Here is a 12,222-nt window from a genome sequence, read left to right on the forward strand (position 1 = left end):
CCCAGCACACTGAAAAGAGGCACACCAAACAAAACGAAGCACAACCCAGGCAGATGACAGAGTCAGTCCATTCTGGAAGAGCTGAGCCAGAGGGGTGTGTCTTGCTTCAGTGCCCGTCTACTCTATGGCCATACGACGAGTTATGAACAACCGACACAGGCTTCTCTATAACCTCAACCGTCTTTATCCGGAAGGAGTAAGGCCTCCCATACTTGTGTGTGTATGTGTCAGCTAGGCCACTGAGCCTTCCCAAGAAGGCCTCCTCTTGCAGTGAAAAGGCACAGACCTTTGAGAGCGTCAGTTCTTGTTCTTGTTCAGTCGCTAAGTTGTGTCCGACTCTTTGCGACACCATGGACTACAGAAAACCTTCACTACCTGCTGGAGTTTGCCCAAACTCATGTCCACTGAGTCGGCGATGCCATCCAACCATCTCATCCTCTGTCACCCTCTTCTCCTCCTGCCCTCAAAGTTTCCCAGAAATCCTTCTTTTGTCATTAGCCACCAGTGACTTTGACAAAGGTAACCTCTCTGGGCTTCAATTTCTTCAATGTGGAAAGTAAGGAAAAATCTCTCACTTGCAGGGCAATGGTGGAAATTAAATTACATAGACAGTTGGGTGCATTGGTTAAGAGGCATGTTCTGCCTCTTATTGCTGCTAGAACCTTAAGCACATTATCTAGTCTCCTTGTACCTCAGTTTCCTCATCTAGAAAGTGGAGATAAGATTAACTTTCAAAATCTTGTTGGAAAACTAAATAAGTTAGTACAGTTAGCCATCCATATCTGTAGGTTCTACACCCAGGCAGTCAACCAATGGAGGATTAATAATCAAAAAAAAAAAAAAAAAATACTCCAGAAAGTTTCCAAAAGTAAAACATAAATTTGATGTGCAATGGCAACAATGTACATGGCATTTACATTGTATTTACAATTTACCTAGCATTTACAATGTACTAGGTATTGTAGGAGGAGAAGGCAATGGCAACCCACTCCAGTACTCTTGCCTGGAAAATCCCATGGACAGAGGAGCCTGGTGGGCTGCGGTCCATGGGGTTGCTAAGAATCGGACACAACTGAGCGACTTCACTTTCACTTTTCACTTTCATGCACTGGAGAAGGAAATGGCAACTCACTCCAGTGTTCTTGCCTGGAGAATCCCAAGGACGGGGGAGCATGGTGGGCTGCTGTCTATGGGGTCGCACAGAGTCGGACACAACTGAAGCGACTTAGCAGTAGCAGCAGCAGCAGCAGGTATTATACGTAATCTAGAGCTAATTGAAAGTAGAAGACTCTGTGTAGGTTATATGCAAATTCTACATCACTTTATATAAGGGACGTGAGCATCCACAAATGTTGCTATCTGCAGGGGTTCTGGAACCAAATCCCCAGGGATACCCAAAGGGTGAGTGAACGCATAAAGATGCCCTCCTGGCACAGAGTAAGTACTCAGTAACTGTTAGCTATTAATAATTACCAAGCATAACCATCGGCACATACTTCCTTTTCCCCAACCCCCAGCCACACAGAGACTTCCAGCAATAAAGAGTTCCTGAAATTCCATCTCCACTGTGAAGCTTTCTTTCAGAATTAGGTAACAGCTAAGTCCTTTATTATCTTTGTCCAACATACAAGTATCCATATCTTGAATATGTATGTGATTACATAAACATGTTTATTCAAATCTTTGATATGAAGTATTAATATTATATGATATAGGTATTATATAATATCTAGGAGGCTGTCTTCATAAGGCACCCGTAGCCTTAGGAATCTGTCTATGCTATCAAGTACTTACAAAACATGTGGACAATCTCAAAAGCAATGTGTGTTCTGATGTTAATGAGAGCGAGGAGAACTATTGGGAGGTCTCACATGTTAAGCTGTAGAAAAGGCTTTCTCTTAGGCATCTTTAAGGTAAGTCTGTCCCTTAATTGATTTGACCATATAAGGATTTATTTTAGCCCAACAGGGTTAAAGAACAAGGAGAGATAGCCTCATATGGCTAACTGTCCCTTCCTAATGGCTAAAACATTGTTTCTCTTTCCCTTGAACTGTCTTTATAAAAAAGTAGAAAAAAAGATAAAAATCTGACTACAGTGTTTTGATGAGGATTTTCAGTTTTCTTCTCTGACCTCATGCTAAACTGGAAAATGGGAATGATGGAAGATGGGGACAAGTGAGATCCAGTGGGTTAAGAGAAATCTTGGACAGGGCTATACTAAGTCCAGTATCCTAACCAGCTCTAGTAAAGTGTGGTATCAACATTCTTCTAATTAGCAATTGGTGTAAATATTTACTTGAATCAAAATACATTTAATTAGAAAGCACATTGCCCACTTATAGCAAAAAACAAACATTTTACTTATTTGCTATTATAGATTTTCATTTGTCCTCCTTTTAAATTTTGCATGCTATTAAATATCAAGCTTTATGTTAATAACCTTACAGAAAGGCTGTAGCCAAAATTAATGAATACCTCACATTCATGAGTATTTCCTACTGTACAAGTGAGAAAATCGTATATACTCAGTTTTTTTTTTCCCTTAAGCTATCAGTGGTATTTATCGCTATGGCATCCAAGTTACTATACATTTGGTCAAAGATAAAACAAATATCTGGCTTTATCTGCCTTCTACAAGCCAGTTGTTATCATCACAGATTGACTGCAACAGATATGCTTTTGAAACACAGAACCTGAACACCGCATCTCTGATTCTTTCTCCACCCACTTCTGTGACAGCTTTGGTCAGCAACAGCTGCAGCTGATATATTACTCGACTTGTTTAAGAATGTGGCATAAATATAGAGATGAGATGACATAAAGCTGTGAATACTAGATATAGCTCTTTAAAAGTTTTCCTGAGCTAGTAAGAAAAAAAAAAAAGGTATGCAATGAAAGGATTTGTATGTGCCATCAGTTACTTTATGCTTTCAGTAACTAACACATAAATAGTGGAGAAGCAGCATCCAAGAGCTGCAAGACACCCTAAGGGATTTTAGGATCCCATGTGAAATTCTTGAAATTTTGTGCTAGGTCCTTTCTGTCTGTTTATGTTCTTTAGTTTTTTGGTTTTTCTTTCTTTTTTTTTTTTTTTTAAAGAAACTCAATAGTCTCAGGGTCATCCATGTGAATAACCCTACTTCAAGTCTCATATATTATCATCTTATACCTCTAACTGGCACAATTAGCAAGAGAAAGGAAACATGTGTCTATAATCTTAAAACTAGAAAGACATCTCGTTGTAAGACTGCTGTGTCAGTAATTTCCGTTTTCAAGAGTTACACAATGCTTAAACAATAGTTATCCTCCTGAGCCACAGTTCACTAACCTCACAGTGCGGCTGATGACTGATGAAGGGTCAAGAGGGTAGCAGACTTTGGGTGCACAACACTTCAATCCTTTATCAACGATGGCGAGAGGCCATGGAGTACAGTAACGGAACAAATATTTCCTTTACCCTGTAGTCCATTCCTTCCTCTGATTGGCTACAGCTTCAGTCCACAGTTCACAAGAACAAAACTATGCTCTATCCTTAACAAAACACATTTTAAAAAGCAGTGATGTAATTCACAGGCCAAGCAAAATGTCTCTATCCCTACGGTAGTTAATATAGTAGTTATAGGTGTATCTGCCTCCTTATGCTAAAATAGCTACTAAAAAGTCCATAAAGGGATTCCTGAAACTTAACTTCAGCACCATTTGCACAACTGCTTCACTAAGACACATGCCCATCTCTAAAGGCAATTAAGCCTTTCAGTATGTCCATGAGGAACAAACTGAATGTTCTTATCAGAGGAAGCATTTAATATATAGCAAACTACAGTATTATTTCCTGTTATGTGAAGTTAAATCATCAAGTCACTTTATAAATTAATTCAGAATCAAAGAGATACATCTATTTTGAAAGAAAACAAAGAGAGAACATTAATCTAAACGTCTGGAATTCTGATAAACTAGATGTGTCATGGTAACTGAGAGTTAATAAAAAACATTTCAATGCATATTGAAGAAAAATCTTATTATACAAGTCTGTTGCTTCTATAAATATATTATTTTCTCCTTTTTTGGTGTGATTCTGAACATCTACTCAAATGACAGAATAATGTAGATTTAGGTAAGGTAGAAGATTTCAGCATATATTGAAAACTCCAGATCAGTGGTCCTCAACTGGGGTAAGGCTGCTCTCTTAGGAACCTTTGGTAATGTCTGAAGACATTTTTGATTGTCAAGACTGGGAACAGGAGACAGGTTACAATCAGTGAGCCCTGGGGCTGCTGTTGCACCTCCTATAACACACAGAACAGCCTGCCCACAGCCAAGCACAGTCCAGACTCAAGTGTCAACAGCACCAAGGTTGAGAAAACCTTGGTTTAGTTGTTTAGAAAAGCCAAGTTTAGTGGTTTAGAAAAGCCAAGGTCTAGTTGTTGCTTCGGAAAAAAAAAAAATGCACTGTTACCTACTTCTTCTCTAAAAAGTAAAGTGCATATAGACAAAAGACAATTGTATTATGGCTAATTAAAATTTTAGTGCATTAAAAAATTATTTCTTTGACAAACATATTGTACTAACTATATTAAAATTCTTATTCAGAGTAGAAAATGATTTCATAGAAATAATGCATTCAAACATAATCCTAAAATCAATTCAATCTCTACTCATTCCATGCATAAAATAATTCTTCCAATTTTAATTTGTTCTCAATGTTTTTAAAATTTCAAAGCACTATACTGAATTTTCTCTGATCATTTGATTTTTAATATGACAAATAGGACAACCAGGATAGGGAGAAAATCAAACTTTTAAAGCTGTGTTTAATCTCAGAATATCCGACCCCCCAAAGTAAAATACATATTATGTAACAACCAACATTTTAAAATGTACAGTTGAATCAACTCACAATGGGAAGACTTACATAAATCAAACTAAGGTTCAGATTATATATATTAGTCATTTTACTTACTAATTTCAAGTTTATCAACACAGTGACCCCAAAAAGGCCTGGCTTAAATGGTATTCATACCACTAATCTCGCATCGCATGTGTCTGACCACTGAGTAGGTGTACTGTAGGTGTACTTCCTTCCCAACAAAAAAGACAGACTGACAAATTCTCCCACAGAACACTGATCCAAAATGGCCCTTCAGAGAAATGAGACACAGTCTTCACTCAAGGCCAGGAAGAGCCTGGGGTCGCTTACCACCCTCTAGCAGCAGCAGCCAGGCCAGTCCTGAACAGCAGCAGGTTAGTGCTCTGAGGGTCATGGGAGGTGCACCCCCACTGCCCCGCTGGATCTCCACCAACACCCTTCCCTTCCAATCAGCATGTGACCCACAGCTCCTCTGGGATTCAGCACCAAGGTTATCATGAACATAAACCCTTGTATACAGCAGAGAAGGACCATGTCCTGGAAGGAAGGACATCACCACCCAAGTCCAGGAATTCTGCTGTGCCCCTCTCTGGCTTCTTGTCTGGGAGCCAGTCAAGGAGTATCTCCGAGGCACGGTTCCCATTTCTGTAAAACAGGGGTTGTCGTGAGGATTGAAGGAAAGAAAGGTGTTAAGAGAACTCTGCAAGGTGCCAAGCACCGTGGAGCATGTGGGCTTGTGTCCAGGAAGGGCCACCTCAGCCCCACACCTTCCTTCCTGTCCCTCCACATGCATACTCTGTTCTAACCACCCTTCCCTGGCCCTTTCTCTTCCTCTCAAGAGACAGAGCATCAGACTCAACCCCAAATTTCATCAAATAGAGCCTGAAAGAGTATAAGAGACAGTACATGTCATCACTTCAACACAGAATGTTTATTTCTTTAATCTGTGATTGAGTGCAAACTTTAACCCAGGCCTTTTTGGGGTCGCTGTGTTGATAAACTAGCAGTTAGTAAGTAAAATTACTAACATATATAATCTAACCCAGATGCATTACTCCAGTTAAGCTTCCCAACAGCCCTACTACGTAATGAAATTAAGCCCTATTTTACAGTTTAGAAAACTCAGCACAAAGAGATTTAAAAGCTTTCCCAGTTTTCACCCAGCTGGAAATGAAGGAACCAGGACAAGAAGCATGACAATGTAACTCGAGTCAGCACTCTTGACCACTACCAAGAACAGTCTCTCATTTTAAGAATAAAGTGATAAAATCAATGAGAGTTTTTGTAAAGTAAACCTCACAGGGTGCAGATAGCCGAATAATGCACAATCGACATAAATAGACTGAATCTTTTCTCTTTATCAACCTCCCCATCACCTCTTTTCCCTGACAATCTCACACTCTCAGTCAGGACACCAACAGAACAAAGGTCCCACCAGTAAACCAAATTTTCTTAAATTCAAGCAGAAAGTAGCTTCTCCATTGAGATAGACACAATCATCTCTGACACAGCAAAAGTAAATTGCTGGTGTGTTTGGGGGACAATGCAAAGCAGTGAATACATGAAAACAGTAACAACGATAACAACAACAACAATAATAATACATGCTTACTCACAATACCTCCCAGCTTACAGATTGCTTCCATATATATTATCTCAACAGATCTAGATCATCCAGACATGAGGGTAGAAGATTTGCAAGAATAGGAAAGAAAAAGGCAATTCAAAGGTCAACATAACTAATAAGAGAGAACTACTATCTTATTTTTCCAAGGCCCCTGGTTATTTCAAGGTCAAAAGTACAATTCTGGAGCTTCTGAAAGGCTGGAAAAGAATACATATCTTTTGATTTCAAGATAATTTTGAAAATTCTTATTTTTCATTTAAGGAAGACAAAACAAGGGTTTTATAAAAGTAATTTCTATGCAACTTTATATTGCAAAATTAAATTCTAAAAATACAAAATTTACCTTATGGAACACAATATGTGATAGATTCACAAACTAAAATCACAGAAACATGTATTTATAAAAGTAAAATTGAATATGCTTACATTCACACCCTTTGTGGCCCCTCCATTTTGATCTATCTCCCCAATTACTGCGAGGGCTTCCCAGGTGGCACAGTGGTAACAAATCCACCTGCCAATGCAGGAGATGCAAGAAGCATGGGTTTGATCCCTGGGACAGGAAGATACCCTGAAGAAGGAAATGGCAACCCACTCCAATATTCTTGCCTGAGAAATCCCATGGACAGAGGAGCCTGGCAGGCTACAGTCCATGGAGTTGCAAAGAGTTGGACACAACTGAGCTCATACACACAGCCCCCTCCCCACCGCCAATTATCACATCCTCTTGAATGTGTACAAATGACTACCTTGCCAGAAATGACTTACATTTGCCTGTCTCCCCCAAGCCTCCAATAGGACTTGGTACATAGTGGAAACTCAACTAAGGCACAAACTGGTTAACTGATAGAAATTAGGCATTAACTCACTACTATAAAATAAATAGTCTTTAAAAATATATGTTTGTATGGAGACAGTAACATGGAAGGTTACATTGCCATATGTAAAATAGATAGCCAATGAGAATTTGCTGTGTGACTCAGGGAGCTCAAACAGAGGCTCTGTAACAACCAAGAGAGGTGGGATGGGGAGGGAGACAGGACAGAGGTTCATGAGGGAAGAGGACATAGGTATATCTATGGCTGATTCACGTTGTTGTTTGGCAGAAACCAACAAAATTCTGTAAAGCAATAATCCTTCAATTAAAAAAATAAATAAATTTTTAAAAAAGAAAAATATCTTGTTGAAAGCACACAAAGAAGTAACCCTAAACTCAGATGAAACGCAACTTGGAGCAAAAGCAAGAAAGTGTTGGTCATTCAGTCATGTCCAACTCTTTGTAACCCCATGGACTGTACCCCCCGCCCCCCTCTTAGGTTCCTCCATCCATGGAATTCTCCAGGCAAAGGGCAGATTTAATGCGGGCACAACAAAAATGCTCTTTTTGGATTTGACAGCTCCTAGTCATTCAGCCCAGTGTTACACACAGGGAGCAGTCCTCTAAAACTACTGTGGTATCTTCTGAATCACTGCCATTACCTGAGAAAACCCCAGGAAGTGGTTTGATTGAGTAGCTGGACCAGTGTGAGGGATCAGCTGATGGGTCTCACACATACACACAAGCCAGTAACAATGGGGACATTGTGAAACCAGGAATAGCCTTCTCTTATCTTTAGTAGTTTGGGAAATCATTTCTAACCCAGTGAGTATATAACCTGGGAACAGGTCAGATGGTTAATTATTCACTGAGAGTTTAGTAATTAATCTGCTTTAGACCAAGCATGGTGGAACCTGAAAACCATAAAGATGTCCGAGATCTGGAACCACGAGTCTTTGAAATCATGTCCAAAAAGCAGCAAACTTCCCTCAACAGTTATGACCCAACCAAGAACAAAGCCCCAGTTGCAGGCAGCTGCTGGTAAAAATTAATCAAAATGGACTATGATTTCATAAAGTCTTTCAAACTGTATTTTACAATGCAAAACGATGCCTTCTTATTTTGTGCAAGCAAACGGGTGGTGAAAATCACACTACTACTTGGTGAAACACCAGCTGCTGATGAATCGGGATGACAGTGACCTCACCAGGGTCACCTCAGAGCATCACAGGATATCAATTAAAGAGAATTTACATCTTTACCTGAAAACACAAGGGAAAAGTCCAAGTCATCCTACCAAAACATAACTAAAGAGGTGTTAACAAATAAAGTGAAAGTCGCTCAGTTGTGTCCAACTCTTTGTGACCCAGAATACTGTTCTCCAGTATTCTCTGGGAGAACAACATTCTCCAGGCCAGAATACTGGAGTGGGTAGCCTTTCCCTTCTCCAGGGGATCTTCCCAGCTCAGGGAACAAACCCAGGTCTCCCGCATCGCAGGCGGATTCTTTATCAGCTGAGCCACCAGGGAAGCCCAAGAATACTGGAGTGGGTAGCCTATCCATTCTCCAGCAGATCTTCCTGACCTAGGAACTGAACTGGGGTCTCCTGCATTGCAAGAGGATTGTTTACCAACTGAGCCATCAGGGAAGCCCTACCTAAACACATAGGTCTGAATGAAATATTTCCTCTTTCCCTGAAATTGAAGTCAGCCCCTTTATGGTCAATTTTGAAGGGTTGCAGTAATATTTCATACAGTATTGTGTTTCTTTGTGCATGCTCAGTCGCTTAGTCGTGTCTGACTCTTTGTGACCTCATGGACTGTGGCCCATCAGGCTCCTCTGTCCATGCGATTTTCATGCTGATGCATAAATTTCCCATGCTACATTTTCAGTGTATTACCCTGATGGTTCCTACCCTTTTTGATTGAGGTACCCTGAATCTACTGTTTCTCTATATTCTCAGTCTCCCCAGTCCCAGCTTCTGTAGGTATTAATTCCTGAGGGATCTAACTGGGTCACACCAGCAGCCACAGGACACAACCTTGCCAACATTCACATCAGCAATGCTCCCCTAAAAGGAAGAATTTGCAATGCCAATCCTAAAGCATTACATAGCAAACTTTTTTCCAGATACCACACAGCTTGGACCCAGCATGAGGCTGCTGTGTAAGAACAACAGAATAAGATTCACCTGCCTTCAACGCTCAGCAGTGCATCCAACAAGTGTTCTCTCAGTTCTCCCATGCAAAGCTGCTGCTGCTGCTGCTGCTAAGTCGCTTCAGTCATGTCCGACTCTGTGCAACCCCATAGAAGGCAGCCCACCAGACTCCCCCGTCCCTGGGATTCTCCAGGCAAGAACACTGGAGTGGGTTGCCATTTCCTTCTCCAATGCATGAAAGTAAAAAGTGAAAGTGAAGTCGCTCAGTCGTGTCCGACTCTTTGCGACCTCATGGACAGCAGCCCACCAGGCTCCTCCGTCCATGGGATTTTCCAGTCAAGAGTACTGGAGTGGGGTGCCATTGCCTTCTCCGCATGCAAAGCTACAGCAACCTTTTGGAAAATCCTTTGCGTTATTCACTAGGAAAAAAAAAAGCTATTTACCCCAAACAAGATATTTATAGAAGCAGACTTTTTTCCTCATCTCTACTTTTCCAAAAGAAATGGATGCCTTGAAAACAAGCTGTTTATGCAAAACATTAAATTCTGGGATAGACTGAGAATTAATCCAATCACAGGCATTATCTAGAATAATGCTCTTCACCAATAGTTGATGTACACACTGATTACCATGGGCTACTAAGTGCTATTTATGTCATTAAAAATAAATTTAAAATACTGTCGGTGTATTTGACTGAATTGTTTGAAAACAGTTAATCCCTGAATTGAATAGATGATTACTCTTAAATTTGAGCACACATTTTCCAGCCACTCTGGATTAAGAGGAATTTACCATTTGTGTATGCACACCAATGTACAGCATTAGGTTCACACATGAAATGAAGAAACACACCTGTGATTCTCCCCAGCACTAGCTCTTCCTGTCCAAGCCTATGAAATTTGAAGAACAGCCTCTAAAAAAAATAATAAATCAACATGTTTATAAAAAGAATAGATGAGGTGCTTCCTAGCTTCAGAATTTAAAAAAAAAAAAATTTGACCAATAATTCTTCTTCTTGCATAACAATGAATAATATCCTTCTAAAATACTGAGTTTTCAAGGATCTGGACAACAGCAAAAAGCAAACACATTTGCACCAAATCCCTGAGCAGTTAGCATGACTTCTGCATGGGATGGGAGGACACACTGTACTTAAATTTACTCACTACAAATGGTTCCCCTCCACTCAGCCATTTGCTATTAAAAGAACCAAGCTGTTCCGAAGATAAGCAGGAAGTGGATATTCAAAACGTGTAGGCGGGATATTTTCATAGAGCTCCTCTAAATTCCTAATACCTGAACAAACCAAACCAAATTAAAAACCCAGCTCAAGCTTTAACCCAGTTAATAATTAAAAAAAAAAAAATACCCATTTATTCCTCTTTTCAAATATATACGATTATACATTTTTTCAAAACTTTTTTAGTAAGATTGCTTATAAATGTTTGCAAAATTCCACTTCATCATAAGACTAAATTTCCATTTTCAGATTTTCTTCTCCAGTTCAGACTTAAGAAAGATACACCTATTTGGTTGCTTTTTCAAAATCTCTTTTGTTTCACGTAAATTAGTAAAACAGTTCAAACATTCTTATTGTTATGAAATCAACGTTTTGGGACATGATGCCCTCATTACTGAGTTATAAGGCATGTACTGAGTATGCAGTATGAGCTAGCACTCTAACGGCTGCCATGGGATCCAAAAGTTAAAGTTAGAATCCCATGCTTAACAGCTAACCATGTAGTAGCAAAAGGCAAGATATGCAGACACAAAACGATTACATTCCTCTCTAAAGTGTACAGACAAAAGGAGAAGAAGGGAAATCCTTAAGGAATTTGGCAGGCACAGAAGGGGGAAGGACACTGAGGAGAGAACAGAGGGAGCAATGGCCTGAAGCCTTGAAAAAACACAGCCCATTCACAGAATGTTAAGGAGGTAAGTGGACTCCATCAGAGAACTAGAGACACGATGAGAATTAAAACTGTCTGGGGAGGACAGGTTTGGCAGTCACCTGTCCTGACACCTTCATTTAATAAATAAGAAACCGGACTTAAGGCGGTGAATGAGCCCACAAAAACTCTGAAGCAGCCACTAGGAGCTATTGGCCGGGCTCTGAGATGCAAAGGGGCTTTGGTGAAATGTCACTGACCTCATGGAGTCGAGTGGGGAGAGTCAGACACAAAAAAAAACAAACACAAAAACAATTAAATTGATCATTTCAGGTTCTGATAAGTTCTATCACAATGGTGTGCTGTAAGATGCATTGGAGAAGGAGAGAAGAAACTGCTCAAACTTGGGTCACAGATGGCCTGTCTGAAGAAGGAATGCTGGAATTGAGATTTGAACAAGGAAAAGAAGCCATAATTCAGAGGACGTGGGTTAACAGCATTCCAAGCAGGAAAAAAACAGCTAAGTGCAAGAGGAGAACAGCTTAGCAAGTTCAAGGAACAGAATGAAAGCTGAAATGTTGAGCCTGATAGGCAATGGGCAGTGTAGAGAGATGTGCTCAGGACGGCAGTCTTGCGGAACACAATGAGAAGCTTGCATTTTAATTTTAGTCTAAGCGTAACGAAAATATACTGGAGAATCTGTGGCAAGGGAATGTGTTATATGATTTATACATAAGAGGCTACTCTAGGGAATGTGGGGTCAGGGAAGTGAGCTAAGAGCTTTTGCAGCAGACTAGGCCAGATGCTGGGGTCTTGAACTGAGACTATGGCAGAGGAAACAGCAAGAAGACTTCTCCTTCAGCA

At 40.2% G+C, this 12,222-nt stretch overlaps 1 protein-coding gene across 15 annotated transcripts in view; it reads right to left on the reverse strand.

Moving 5' to 3' along the window:
- HIVEP2 (HIVEP zinc finger 2) overlaps window positions 1–12,222 on the reverse strand; it is a 218,602-nt gene that overhangs the window by 128,137 nt on the left and 78,243 nt on the right. For 3 of the 15 annotated variants that reach the window (XM_055535790.1, XM_055535791.1, XM_055535793.1), the window contains one exon: window positions 10,322–10,382. The exons of the other annotated variants lie outside the window; for them this stretch is intronic. The gene's annotated coding sequence lies outside the window, so the exon portion shown is untranslated. The remainder of the gene's footprint in view (window positions 1–10,321; window positions 10,383–12,222) is intronic. 15 annotated transcript variants of the gene reach the window in all.

Source organism: Bubalus kerabau, chromosome 9 (assembly GCF_029407905.1).
Source record: "Bubalus kerabau isolate K-KA32 ecotype Philippines breed swamp buffalo chromosome 9, PCC_UOA_SB_1v2, whole genome shotgun sequence".
Taxonomy (NCBI): Eukaryota; Metazoa; Chordata; class Mammalia; order Artiodactyla; family Bovidae; genus Bubalus; species Bubalus kerabau.